This window comes from Mauremys reevesii, linkage group 2, assembly GCF_016161935.1.
Source record: "Mauremys reevesii isolate NIE-2019 linkage group 2, ASM1616193v1, whole genome shotgun sequence".
Lineage (NCBI taxonomy): Eukaryota > Metazoa > Chordata > Testudines > Geoemydidae > Mauremys > Mauremys reevesii.
In genome coordinates, this window is record NC_052624.1 from 142,181,017 (window position 1) to 142,194,215 (window position 13,199).

A 13,199-nucleotide genomic window follows, 5' to 3' on the forward strand; every position below is an offset into this window, starting at 1 on the left:
TGATAGATTCATCCTGATGGTACGTCAATTCCACGACGGCATGACGGCTCATGTTCTGGACGACGGAGAAGCTTCAGAGGCCTTTCCCATCACAAATGGCGTCAAGCAAGGGTGTGTGTTGGCACCGACCCTGTTCAGCATGATGTTTTCAGCCATGCTGTCAGACGCCTTTCAGAACAGTTCCTTGGGAATCAGCCTGAGATACAGGACTGATGGGAAACTGTTCAACCTGCGAAGACTCCAGGCTGTCACCAAGATAAAGGAGACTGTGCTACGAGACCTCCTTTTTGCTGACGATTGTGCCCTGAATGCTGGATCAGAGCAGGAAATGCAAGCCAGCATGGACAAATTCGCAGCAGCATGCGATAACTTCGGCCTTCTTATCAACATAAAGAAAACCGAAGTGATGCACCAGCCAGCTCCGAAAGCCCAACACCAAGAGCCCACCATCACAGTGAAGGGGCAGAAGCTGCAAGCAGTGGACCAATTTACATACCTTGGCAGCACCCTCTCCCGCGCAGTGACAGTTGACATCGAGGTCAACTGCAGAATCGCCAAGGCAAGCTCTGCATTTGGCGGACTGCTGACCAACGTGTGGGACCGCCGTGGAATAAGCCTTGCTACAAAGCTTAAAGTCTACCAAGCAGTAGTGCTAACTACCTTGATGTATGCCAGTGAGACCTAGACTGTATACAGGAGGCACGCTAGGCAATTGAACCACTTCCACACGACTTGCCTCCGCAGACTTCTGAGGATTCGGTGGCAGGATAAGGTGCCTGACACAGAAGTCCTTTCCAGAGCAGGCCTGCCGTCAGTTTACACTCTGCTTATGAAAGCCCAGACACGCTGGGCAGGCCATGTTGTAAGGATGCCAGACCACCGCATCGCCAAACAGCTCTTCTATGGTGAACTGTCTCAAGGAAAGCGATCGCATGGGGGACAAAAGAAGCGATACAAAGATACGCTGAAAGCCTCTCTTAAGTCCCTGGATATCGACATCACCTCCTGGGAAACCCTGGCACAAGACCGATCGACATGGCATACGCTGATCCATCAAGGCTGCCAGACATCTGAAGCCAGAAGGATAACCCTAGCAAAAGAGAAGTGAGCACTCCGTAAAGCCAGAGCTGCAAATGTTGTAACAGTGGTGCCCACACATGTCTGCCCGACATGTGGCAGAACATTTAGTGCCTGTATTGGCCTTACCAGCCATTTGCGGACGCACCGTGGACAGCTCACAACCTGATAGATATTAAGGTCTTCTTCGAATACGATGGACGAACATCATCATCATCACCCCAGAGTTCAGAGTGGGGAAGGAAACCCGACATGCATGCTGTCTCAAGTTTCATTTTGTTACACAAATGTGTTTTATGAACCCAAGTTGTTATAAAATCAGTTGATTTTTGTTGTATTGGGCTACACTGTTGCACGCTAAATCCTTAAGTGATCTTACAGGAAACGGAATAGTACAGGGAAGGCACTTGCAGGGGAAATAAGGGAACATGAATAAGCAAGAGATGTAAAGCAAGAACAGCACCATCATGAGACAGCTCTTTAATAAATAGCATAAAGGCATTGTCTGTGTTAGTAAAAGTGCTCCTTTACGATGGAGCCATTGTCTGGCTATGCTAAAAGAAAGACAGCGGACATATTGACATGGGTTTAATCAGGCCGCAACTTTATTATTAGATGTCTGGGACTACCCAGCAGATAACCGTTTACAATGCAAGTAACCCCTGTTTGTTTTATTCTGTAATTGCCCTGGAGGCTTTTACCGGCTCCCCCTCCTTTTTCCATTCAGGTCCCCACAGCAAATCCATTGCCAGGACCTTACCATCCACCCCACCCCCCTTGTAGGAGGTTTAAGATGGGCTATAAGCATGTGGGTTTGGCTCTCTGCTGTACCAATCATAGGAGTCCCCAACTACCCCCGGCCCCATTCATTCCTTTACTGAACACCTCTTTTTAAGTCCTTTTCCAAGCCATTTATTCGGTCATTGTATACCTTCCCTATGGGGTATCTGCACTGGACATCCACCCTACACTTAAGTAATGAGTTGCGACATTTGGCCTACCGCCCATCATGCCATGCATTATCAGAGCCCTTTCTGAAACCCGCTATGGGAAGACAAAATAACCCCAACTGCCCCCAAGCCAATATGGTGGTAACCGAAAAATTCCTTCCCAGCCCCGCTAAGAAAAGGGAAGCTAGCGTAATGCCCACAGCAGGTCTTGACCAAGCCTGGAATATCACCACCTAAAATGGAGCGAGGATGGGTCCTGCTTCAGCCTGCTCTGTGTAAAAGGAAGGCTTCAGGGGCGGAGCTGTCCCTTTTAAACCCTGCATTCCCAGGGGATGTGTCAGTGACCATGGTGACCCCTTTTTGCAGCAGTTTACATCTTCCTCCCTTCCCCCCACCAGCCATAAAGCATTGCTCCCTTCACTCGGCCAGCCAGCCAAACACCCCTTCCCCCACCCACTTAAAGGTGCAGGGAGGTCAGTGTCCAGCCAAAAGATGGATAGGAGACATTTGACATGGGTTTATTCAGGCCACAACATTATTATCCAGACTACCTGGAAGATAACAGTGTACAGTGTAGGTAACCCCATTTTTATTCCTTAATTACCCAGGGGGCTTTTACCAGCTCCCCCTCTTTCTCCATCCAGGGTCCCTCCAACAAATCCATTGCTGGGACCTTACCACCACCACCCCCCTTGTAGGGTTAAGTGGGCTATAAGAATGGGAGGTTGGCTCCCTGCTGTACCAATAATAGGAGTCCCCAATCACGCGCCCCTATTTGTTCCTTTAATGAACACCTCTTTTAAGTCCTTTTCCAAGCCATTTATCCAGTCACTGTATATCTTTCCTATGGGGTACCTACACTGGATATCCGCCACAAGGAGGCACCAGCAATTAGCTTGGCTGTCTCCTCGCCACATCCAGTTGGGTTCCACCTCCCTTGCCTTGTCCACCCGGTGTGGGGTAGGGGTCCCCACCGGACCCTGTGCTGAAGCATGTTTTACCAAACAATGCTAACTCCTGGGAAAAGTTAAAGGATCTGCACTGAGTCCCTCCTTTCTCTGAGGATTAGTTACACCCCTTTAAGCATTCCCAAATCGTTTTCCCCCCAAGATGCACCACAATTGTATCTGGTGGCTGCTGGCCAGCCCACACAACATACAGCAGCGGTATTAGTTGATCCAATAACATGCCCCTCCTTGCATGCACTGCCAAAGTCCAGCTGCAAACCCTCGGGCAACCTGGACACGTGGAGCTGCCCCTTTTAAACCCTGCATTCCCAGGGGATGTCTCAGTGACCATACTGACCCTTTTTTGTAGCAATTTTACCTCTCCTCCCCCCGCCAGCCATAAAGCACTGTTCCCTTCACTCGGCCAGTCAGCCTACCCCTTTCCCCACAGACACACACTCTTAAAGGTGTAGGGCAGTCATTAGGGGTGACAATGTTGCTTCAAAATCTCTGTAAAAGAGGGCGGTAATGTAAATCTGTACAAAAATCTATACAGAATCTGTATAACAATTTTGCCATCTCAGTGCTGACTGAGATTAACACTAAAACCAAATGGAAAAAAAACTGAATTTCCCTCACTTGAAATATTGATGAACAATGGAGGGAGTTAAAACAATAATTTAAGATTTACAACCTTAAAGCCTTTAAAATTCCTATTCTGCAGGAAAAATATATCTGTTTTTACTGGAACTCATTGTTATTTCATGGAATTGACTTTCCAGGACAGGACAGCTGGAACTTTGAAACTCCAAGGCAATATATTAATGGGTACGTATATAGAGGAAAATCCATGGAAATTTCAATTCTCCGTTGTTCCTGAATGTATTGGGGGTGGGGAGGGAGGTGGGAGTGGTGCAGTACAGGAGATTTTTAAACACATTAACCATTACAAATGTTTTTGAAAAAAAAATACTCTGGACAGGGTTTTACAGAAATGTGAGGTAATACTGTATGTATACACGTACACACAAAGAATAACGTGTCTAGGAACAAGATGAGATAATACATCAATATTTAATGACACTTAAACTTAAATTTGAAAAGCATCTATATATGCACTTAAAATGTACATCCAAAGCTCTTACTTGAACATGTTTGGCTAGATTCTGGTCCCTGAAGTGGGTACTTTGTGCCAGTCCACTAGCACAATACCAATTTAGCAGGCTACTTGAAGAATCCCCAACCGAGGGTTGTGTTTAGGTGATGTAGAGCTCATGTAGCTGGCCCACAGCGCCACCACCTTGGCCAGCTTGGTCTAGGGAATGTAGAGAATGTAGGGTTGATGTGTAAAATGTTATGAATAGATGACCTCGCTATTAAGACATTCATACGAAAAAAATTAAAAGAGAAGGACTCACAGTAGTTGCAATGTGTACAGCTTGTGTGTGTGACCATCAAAGATACTGCACTATGGATTCATGATTACTAGCTCTGTGTTATATACCCCCTGAAATTAGGCACCTGGACTTCCAGCTACATTATTAAACCTCAGTATTATTAAACCCTTGGAAAGGCAATATCTATCTGAAGCATCTAAAATGATCAGTTTAGAGCCATGGTGTGATGGAGTGGTGGATGTGGTTTACTTACTGTGTTTTCACAATTGGTCATATTTACCTGTAATTTGACAAGATTTGCAAGTTAGACTGAAAATCAGGTTCTAGTTAAACCTTTTTCCTCATCTGTGGTTTTCAAGGTACAGAAATCATATCTAATCTTGCAACAAGCTACCTCAGGGTACATAGGGTATTGGATTTCCTGGCAGGCCAAGCAGTGTTGGTAATGAGCTATCAGCAGCACCCTTCCTAGCTGATGGAGAAAGTGGCTTTGAGTCCTTACATTTGTTTCCTGCTGCAGAACCCTATATTAAGTGACACTTGTTTTTTTCATGGTCCTTAAATGATTGATAGTCTGGCATTTTAAAACACTCAGAGGAGTTCCTAACTATAGCTTTTCAAGTCTGTTTATATGTGCTACAACTTCGCTTGTAAAAAGAACTTAAAAAAAAAGTTGGGCGTATTATAAAAACTGAAATTGATACAATTGCACTCGTGACATATCAGAATATTTTGAGCCTGATGCAGGACATAATTTACTCCAATTCTATGTTGGCTATCTTTCCACTCCCACTTTGGGGACCACTGGATTGGAAGGGAGCACATTGTATCTTTGTCCCCCAATGTCTCTCTCTCTCTCTCTCTCTCACTCACCCACTTACTCAATCCTTGCAGAAAAGATAATGCAGTTTTAGGCTGATTTTCCTGTCTTACCAAGCCCCTGGGTTTCAAAGCCTAAGCCAGAATGCTTACATGCCTATTTTTAGTACCATAGCATAAGACCAAGTCTTGCTGTTGTGGGTTACTTTTTTTGCTATGTAGCCATACCCTTTGTATTTGGGCAGTTGCCAATGAAACCTTTACCTGTATATAAATCCAATGAGGTTTTACCATATTTAGTGCAAAAAAATTGTTTAAAGGAGAAGTTATTGGTTTAAAGATGTTTCATATCTAATTTCTTAATGGTAAATGTGACCCTTTTCTAAATCAAAGGCATAAAGCTCCAGGAAATTTGGAATAACCACAGGTATCTTGATAGCAAGCAAATGAATGTGAGACAGGTATTTAAAAGATAAATATTTAACAGGATTGGAGAGTACATAGAAGAATCCCTTTATGAAACAGTGCCAACATTTAACCAGTTTAGTACATTTACCATCAATTAACTGAATAATTATTAAAATTGTTTAAAAAGTAATTCATTATTAATTTTATAATTTTTTTAGTGTAACAGGTGAGAAGAAGAGACTCAGATATCAGATACTGGGTTGCATGCAAGCACCTTATGAAGGATTGTCTTTAAGCCACCTTTGCATCACCTCCTGAAACTGGTCAGTTTTGCTTTGGTGTTGACCCCAGTGTAAAGTACAACACCCCTCAGGGTAGCTTTAATTTAAGATGTCCGACAATAACTGCTAAGAACTGTTCGAGCTGGGAATTGCTGAGGCACAGGGAAACCCTAACCCCCATCTATTTCCCCCAGCCAGGATGGGAAAGATGGTGATATGTTCCAGTTGCTATGGTGGGTCTACTATCAGGGAGAAATTTCCTACCTTAGCTGTCTGCATCCACTAGATTGAGGATCAACTTGTGCCTGTTAACTGGCACAAAGTGACTAAGAATTACTCAAGGAAAAAAAATGTTCAAGATCCTGCTGTGTAGAAGCTCTGAGATGAAATGATAGTCCAAAGACCCTCATAAAGAACTAATGGTATTTTGAGCTACAATGCTTATACAGCCTGGCACTGAATATTTGGGTTCATGAAGGAGTAAGTTTATAGCTCAGTTTTCTACATTTATAATAGACCTCTACCCCGATATAATGCTACCTGATAGAACGCGGGTTCGCATACAACACAGTAAAGCTCTGACACGCTGCTCTGAGCAGCGTGTTAAGGGTGTTGGGCCAAGCTGGGGCTGAGGGGTTTGATAAGGGGCAGAGGGTCTCGGGGGTGGTCAGTGGCTCCCCCCGCAGGGTCCGGGGGGCAGGAGCTGTGGGAGGGCACTTTTGGAGGCCCTGCAGTCCCAGAGTGGCCTGGGGGATTAGCGGGGGGCTGGGAGCAGCCCACTCTGCTTCTCTCACCCCGGCCCCAGCCATGTCGCTCGGGGGAGGAGGTTTGGGGGGGAGGGATCCCCCCCGCACTCACCAGCAGTGGTGGAAGCGGAGCAGCCCGGACCCAGCCCGATCCACTCCGCCAGCTCCCAGACGTGGAATTCTGCTTCCCACCCCAGGTGAGTGCAAGACCTTTCTCCAGCCGCCCCCCAGCGACACGACTGGGGCTGGGGCAAGGAAAGCGGAGCAGGCTGGGGCTGTGTTGCTCCACTTCCTGCCACAGGTGAGTGCGGGGGGCATCCTTTCCCCAACCTCCCCGCCCTCACTGCAGCTGGGAGCTGGAGGAGTGGAGTGGACTGGGGCCAGGCTGCTCTGCTTCCCGCCGCTGCCAGTGAGTGTCTGTCAGGGGGCAGGGAGGGATGGATAGGAGTTGGAGCAGTCAGGGGGGTTAGGTAGGGGGTGGGATCCTGGGGGTGATTAGGGATGGGGGTCTCTGGAGGGGGTGGTCAGAGAACAAGGAACCGGGGGGGCAAAGCAAGTTTGATATAACACGGTGAGATTTTTTGTCTCCCGAGGACTGCATTATATCGAGGTAGAGCTGTATATGGAGATATACCTATCTCATAGAGCTGGAAGGGACCCTAAAAAGTCATCAAGTCCAGCCACCTGCCTTCAGTAGCAGGACCAAGTACTGATTTTGCCCCAGATCCCTCAGTGGCTCCCTCAAGGATTGAATTCACAACCCTGGGTTTAGCAGGTCAATGCTCAAACCACTGAGCTATCCCTCCCCCCTTAATGGGAGGAATAAAAAATAATAAAATGTGAAGCTCAAGACGCTCAGTCCCTAAAGTGTAGGGGGATCTATGGAATCAGCTGAAAATGGAGAAACATTATTGGCTCTGTTTTATGGATGGAGAAAAAAAGGCATAAAAGGTTTAACTGATGTGCCCATTATTACAGGGGAAATTTGTGGCAGAGCTGGCAATAAAACCTGTGCTTTAGCACAACAACCTGCTCACTACTACCTGTTCTTGTAAGACTGAAATCTGCTGATGAAGTTTGGAAGCTTATATAGTAACCAAAAAAAACCCCATCAGAGAGATTTGAGCTGCTACTACTACTTCATCTTTCTACTATCTCCAGTGATGATGCACTAAACAGTGAAACTTAATATACTACATTGCTAAAAAGTGGAAGTTATGGTGTAACTCCAGTAATTTGAGGCCTGGTCACACCTACCCAGGTCGACACAAAGCAGCTTATGTCAACCTAACTGTGAATGTGTCTTAACGTAAATTTGGCTTCCACCAACATAAGTGCTCGCTATGCTGACTTATAAACACCTCCTTGCCGAGCAGTGTAGAGTCATGGTTGATGTAGCTCGGTCGATGCAGTGATAGTGTAGACAATGCATTACTTTCACTGACTGTTACTGGCCTCCAGGAATTATCTTCCATTGACCCACACTGATCGCTCTGATCACAATTGTGAACTCCGCTGCACAAGGGACAGGTAGTCAGGAAGCTGACCCTCCCATTTAAAGCCCTGTGAATTTTTAAAATTCCTTTTCTTGGTTGCCTGGCTTGGTGAGCACAGCTAGCAGCTTTCCACGGTTGAGTGTAACTGCCCAGCTGACCATGCATTCTAAACGCTGCAGATGTGCTCCTGCCTGGAGTACACAGGTGGTGTTGGCTCTCCTGGGTCTGTGGGGAAAACAGGCTGCACAGGCACAGCTCCAGCCCACCAATAGAAATGTGGATGTCTATGAGCAGATTGCTCAGGGGATTCAGGAGAAGGGCTACAATAGGGACCAGCAGCAGTGCTGTGTGAAAGCCCAGGAACGGTGTCAAGAAGACCAGGGACATCACCCCACCACAGTTCAGGAAGCTCATTGCTGCAAAACCATCTGCTATTTCCCACACATTGCCCAGAGTCACAATCCTGTGTAGCATGACAACCCCCGCAGTTGATTTCTTGACTCCAAATTGATTCCCAACTGAAATTGCAAGTTTCCACATGCAATCACCACTCACTGCTCACGTCTCAGTGAGGCTCCCAGCTTGCTGTCCCTGAGCTGGAGGGTTGGGGCAAGTTTGATGCAGGATCCAGAAATGTGGCCTTGTGCATCTGAAAGTTCTGCAGCCGCTGCTATTTTTCCTAACCTGCATGACAGTGCAATCCCACCATTCAGGGCTTGTTTCTTGGGTTCAGAACTGGTGCTCCACCATGTCCAGCTGCTCCATGAATGCCACCAACAACTTTTTGAATTGTTTCTTTCTGTGTCCCACAGCAATCCGTCCTCCAAGGACTCATCCTGTTCCCTGCGGCTCCTATTGCAGTTCTGCAAATACTGCACGATCATGCACCCTGTGATTGCAGTGCTCATTACAAAAGTGCAAATTGTGCTGCAGATGAAATTATGGGATGGAGAGCACTGCATTATGGGAATTTGACTCCAGGCTCGGTCACACCTGTGATTCATTTCAGCCCCATTAGGCATTGCAAAAACTACCCCAAACACTCTGTTCTAGATGGTGCACTGCATTCTGCATCAATACAAGTGCTCGTAGTGAGGATGCTAACACAAGGAACAAAGCATGCATACGCACAAGCGATGTAATAACTGCAGCAGCTGTATACTGATATAACTTATTTTGACATAATTTTGTAGCATAGACATGGCCTTAGTAGAGGACACTGTTTTCCTAAACATCTCTGAATATGTACTATCAGCCATGTATATGATTTCCCAGTTCAATTGCTTTTGTAATTTAGGTTTGACAATTTGATCTGTTTTCTTGTTCAACTAGTTTTTTTTACAAAGTTCTTTTTAGTAAAGGGCCTTTTTTTGGTTACTATTTCATCACATTCTCTTCATAAACCATCATTTTATGTTATGTACAATGATTGGCTCTGCTTTAGTACCTTTTAAAATAAGAGTTAAACACAAGTCGTAGAACTTAAACTATTTCATATAAAAACGAGTACATTTTTCTGTATCACAGAGCATGATTGAACATGTCTGCAATAACTCTTGATACATACAAAGCTCCTTCTGTAGTTTGTCATCTTTGTGATCTCCTTTAAAATGGAAAAACCCCGTCTGTGCAGATGGCTTTTTCCATTAGCCTCTCAGTGATCTGACTCTAATAATACTTTTCTGGAGTATAAATTGTACATGCTATAGATAAAAGCTGACACTCTTGTAAAGTCTAACAGTTATATTTCAGTAACGGCATTAATGCAATTTTAGCTTTCATTTAACAAAGTTTTTTTTTCTTGATAGTAATATTTAGTGTTAATAGCACAGCATATTTTAACCAGCTGATCATATACTATGGTTACGGCTTTGTTCTCTAAATGATATTGAACAAAAATAATTTCAAACTTGGGAAAGTCTGATTTTGTAGGGTGATTTAAGAGTGAATAAAAAAATCTGTTTTTCTCATTCTACAAAATTGCAACAATAAATATGTCTTGGTACTGTACAAGTCATTTATGTGCTTCTTAAAATGAGGGAAAAAAGGGACTAGCTGGATGTCTGATAAGATGGGTACCTCTAGATGGCTAGTTTAAATCCATTCTAATTTAGTATGATTGGATGTTCACCCTCTCATCAATTGTCACTGACATCCAGCACCGTGTTACCAATATCTTGATGTTTTGTTGTTTTTCTTAAAGCCCCAGTTTCTGGGGTAAGGTGATTACATGAGTGTCTCAGGGCTTGTTGTTTTGTTTTGAAAGTAAGTTTCTAGTTTTCATGGGTGTGGGGAAAAGTTTGAAAATGTGAATCCTAAAGACTCAAACACCACAAGGCAAATAAAAGGAACACAAAATGTATTATTTTTCAATTATGATGATTCCAAGCTAATCTCATAGTTTTAAAATTCATGGAGTTGGCAAAACTGAGTGTATATAAAATGAGTTGGTAGGTCTCTCCACTGGTAACTGGATGAGTATACATCACAAAACCCAGCACCACACTAAGTTATAATTGTCACCTGTTACAGGGTGATGGCCTCTGTAAATGAAGCAGGTCCAGCTCCTGTGAGCCTGAACAGGTGCGTCTAGTTTGGCCAATTAAGAGTGCAGAGCAGCACCTGTGGCCATAAAGAATCAGACAGAATCTAAGGGTATGTCTACACTACAAACCTAAATCACCCTATATTAGGTCAATTTACAGCCATTGCACCAGGAGTGCTTCCAGTAACCTAAGAGGGGCAGTGTGGGGAACTGAGATCCCGGGGTCTCAGCTCTGCTGGCAGCTCCCTGCCAGGAGCTTGGTTGTCCCACAGGCGCCCGGGTTCAGGAAAGCCTTCCCTCCTGCTCTCTGTTCTCCCCTGGTTGTGGGGAGAAGCCACCCGGGGCTTCTCAGTCCCCAGCTCAGCAGCCTAGCCAATTTCACAGCTCATTGAGCTGTGAAATTGACAAGGCTGATTGGCTCCTGGGTGGGGGTCCCGTGGGCTTCTTGTCCAGCTGGGATCAGTATCCAAAGCTAAGCCAGTTGGGATCTGCTTTTCACCCCAGATCCCAACTGGGATCGGGGTCCGAAGCAGCTCCAGGCTTCTCGTCCCAGCTCCAAACTGGGATTGAGTTCCAGCCACCCAGCTCTCCTGGGGAGCAGGGACTTTCTTATCAATTTAATAATTGCTCTAACTATAGTGACATAAGCCTTATGCCTCTCCTGGACATGGGAGTTATGATTTTGATGTAGTAGGACATGTACATGAGTGGGAGGAAGGCTGTAGTGTAGACACTGACATAATTAGCTCAATGTAAACTGACTCCAAGGCATACATAAAAATCGCTAGCTTGAGTTAAGTGGTGTTTTAAACTTAAGCTAGCAGGTCTTTGAGCAGATATGGGTTGAAGTTCAGGTGCTACCGATGCTCGATCTAGTATTGCTGTGGGGACTCAGCTACTTTGTGTTGCTAATATATATATCTGTGCAGCTCAGCTAACTCGTGTATACAACTTGAGCTAACATTACATTTAAGATAAGCCCTGAGTTTTTAGGCATTTTGACTATTTATAATAAATATTTAATTAACTCAATAATGCTTTTGACATTAGTTAAATAGATTTCAGGTAGCTGTTTGCAATGGTGTTCTAGCTGTGTTGATCCCAGGATATCAGAGAAAGGATGGGTGAGGTAATGGCTTTTTTGGAGCCACTTCTATTGTTGAAAGGGACAAGCTTTCAAACTACTCAAAGCTCTTCTTTTTCTGGGCTGAAGAGGAGCTCTGTATAGCTTGAAAGATTGTCTCTTTCACCAACAGACATTGGGTCCAATAAAAGATATTACCTCACCCACCTTGTTTCTCATATTTCAAATCGGCATTTTCAAACACTTGGTTCAGTTTTGGAAATATTCAGGGAGCCAGTGCATATTTTGCTCAGCTGATGCACAAGAAGTCATAACCCTGGATGAACCAGCTTTCTAGCATTCCCCCCAATCTTTCACACTTGAACTGAGGCAGAGACATCTGGAACAGATCAGATTAATTTTTTGGCACAGACCTATTTAACATTTGCCTTGAACAAAACACTTCAGTGATCTGGTTGGCAGTCTTTCCAATAATAACTGGTTACTCTAAAACTAGGCTTGGAAGGATTAGATCTTTTTGGGTAAATGTCAGTAAACCTCAACTTTGCTGTGTACACAAACTGATGAAAAAATATCGCTATTGGGGATTGAAATTTACAGATAGGCAAAATAACACAACAAAAAATGCTGCCTGAGATCTTATTAGTGTTTGATTTAAGGATATTTACTTTGTATATTTGGACATGTGATTTTGTCAATTGGTGTTTTAATAAATATAAAGCTTTATGAATCTCAATCTCTGCTGTCATTTAATAATTGTCTGACCTTCCACCTCTATTGTCTGACCCACATAGTTTCCTGCTGCTGTGAAAATAAATTAAAAATATGCTTAAAAATAAACATCAATATTGTACATCCAAATTATTAAAAATATAGAATTCTACCAAGCCTATCTAAAAGCTATGCAAATTAAATGTTGTCTACCATGTTTCTCGTCTACAATTTAAATCTTTGTTCTCCATTACATATACATCTGCTGGTTTTGATCTCCCACACATTGGGACCTCAGTTGTTGACTGTAGAATTTAGCAGCAAGCACACAGGAAATGTGTGTACTGCTGTGCTTAGAGAAGACACTTCCTGGGGTGGAACTGTGTTGATCAATTAGAATTGGAAATCCCTTAGGGTACATTAGAGGGTTTTTTCTGAGATTTTTTTAGTTAAATGTGAAAATCTATATCACTGTTTTGCTGTATTGCAATCAAATGCACATTCTTGGCTTTAACTGTGCAACTTGTGTTTGGGAAAAAATCCATTGTAGTCATAATTTGACCAAATGGTAGGTAATTTCTTGGATTTTATTCTCTATGATGGCTAGTGCATAGGAATTTTTGTCTGTCGGAAAATATTTTATCTGTATTTTGATATTTTTCTTTTCTTCACTTTCTCTTTGAAATGATGCCACATGAACTAGCTGTTCATTTTGTACTATGTCACTTAAATCACACA

General features: G+C 43.9%; 1 long non-coding RNA gene across 2 annotated transcripts in view; it reads left to right on the plus strand.

Annotated features, from left to right (window-relative positions):
* LOC120398442 overlaps window positions 1–10,177 on the plus strand; it is a 114,606-nt gene extending 104,429 nt beyond the window's left edge. For both annotated transcript variants that reach the window (XR_005594413.1, XR_005594414.1), the window contains 3 exons: window positions 3,757–3,802; window positions 5,817–5,921; window positions 8,934–10,177. This is a non-coding gene — a long non-coding RNA (uncharacterized LOC120398442). The remainder of the gene's footprint in view (window positions 1–3,756; window positions 3,803–5,816; window positions 5,922–8,933) is intronic.
* Window positions 10,178–13,199: the final 3,022 nt, after the last annotated feature.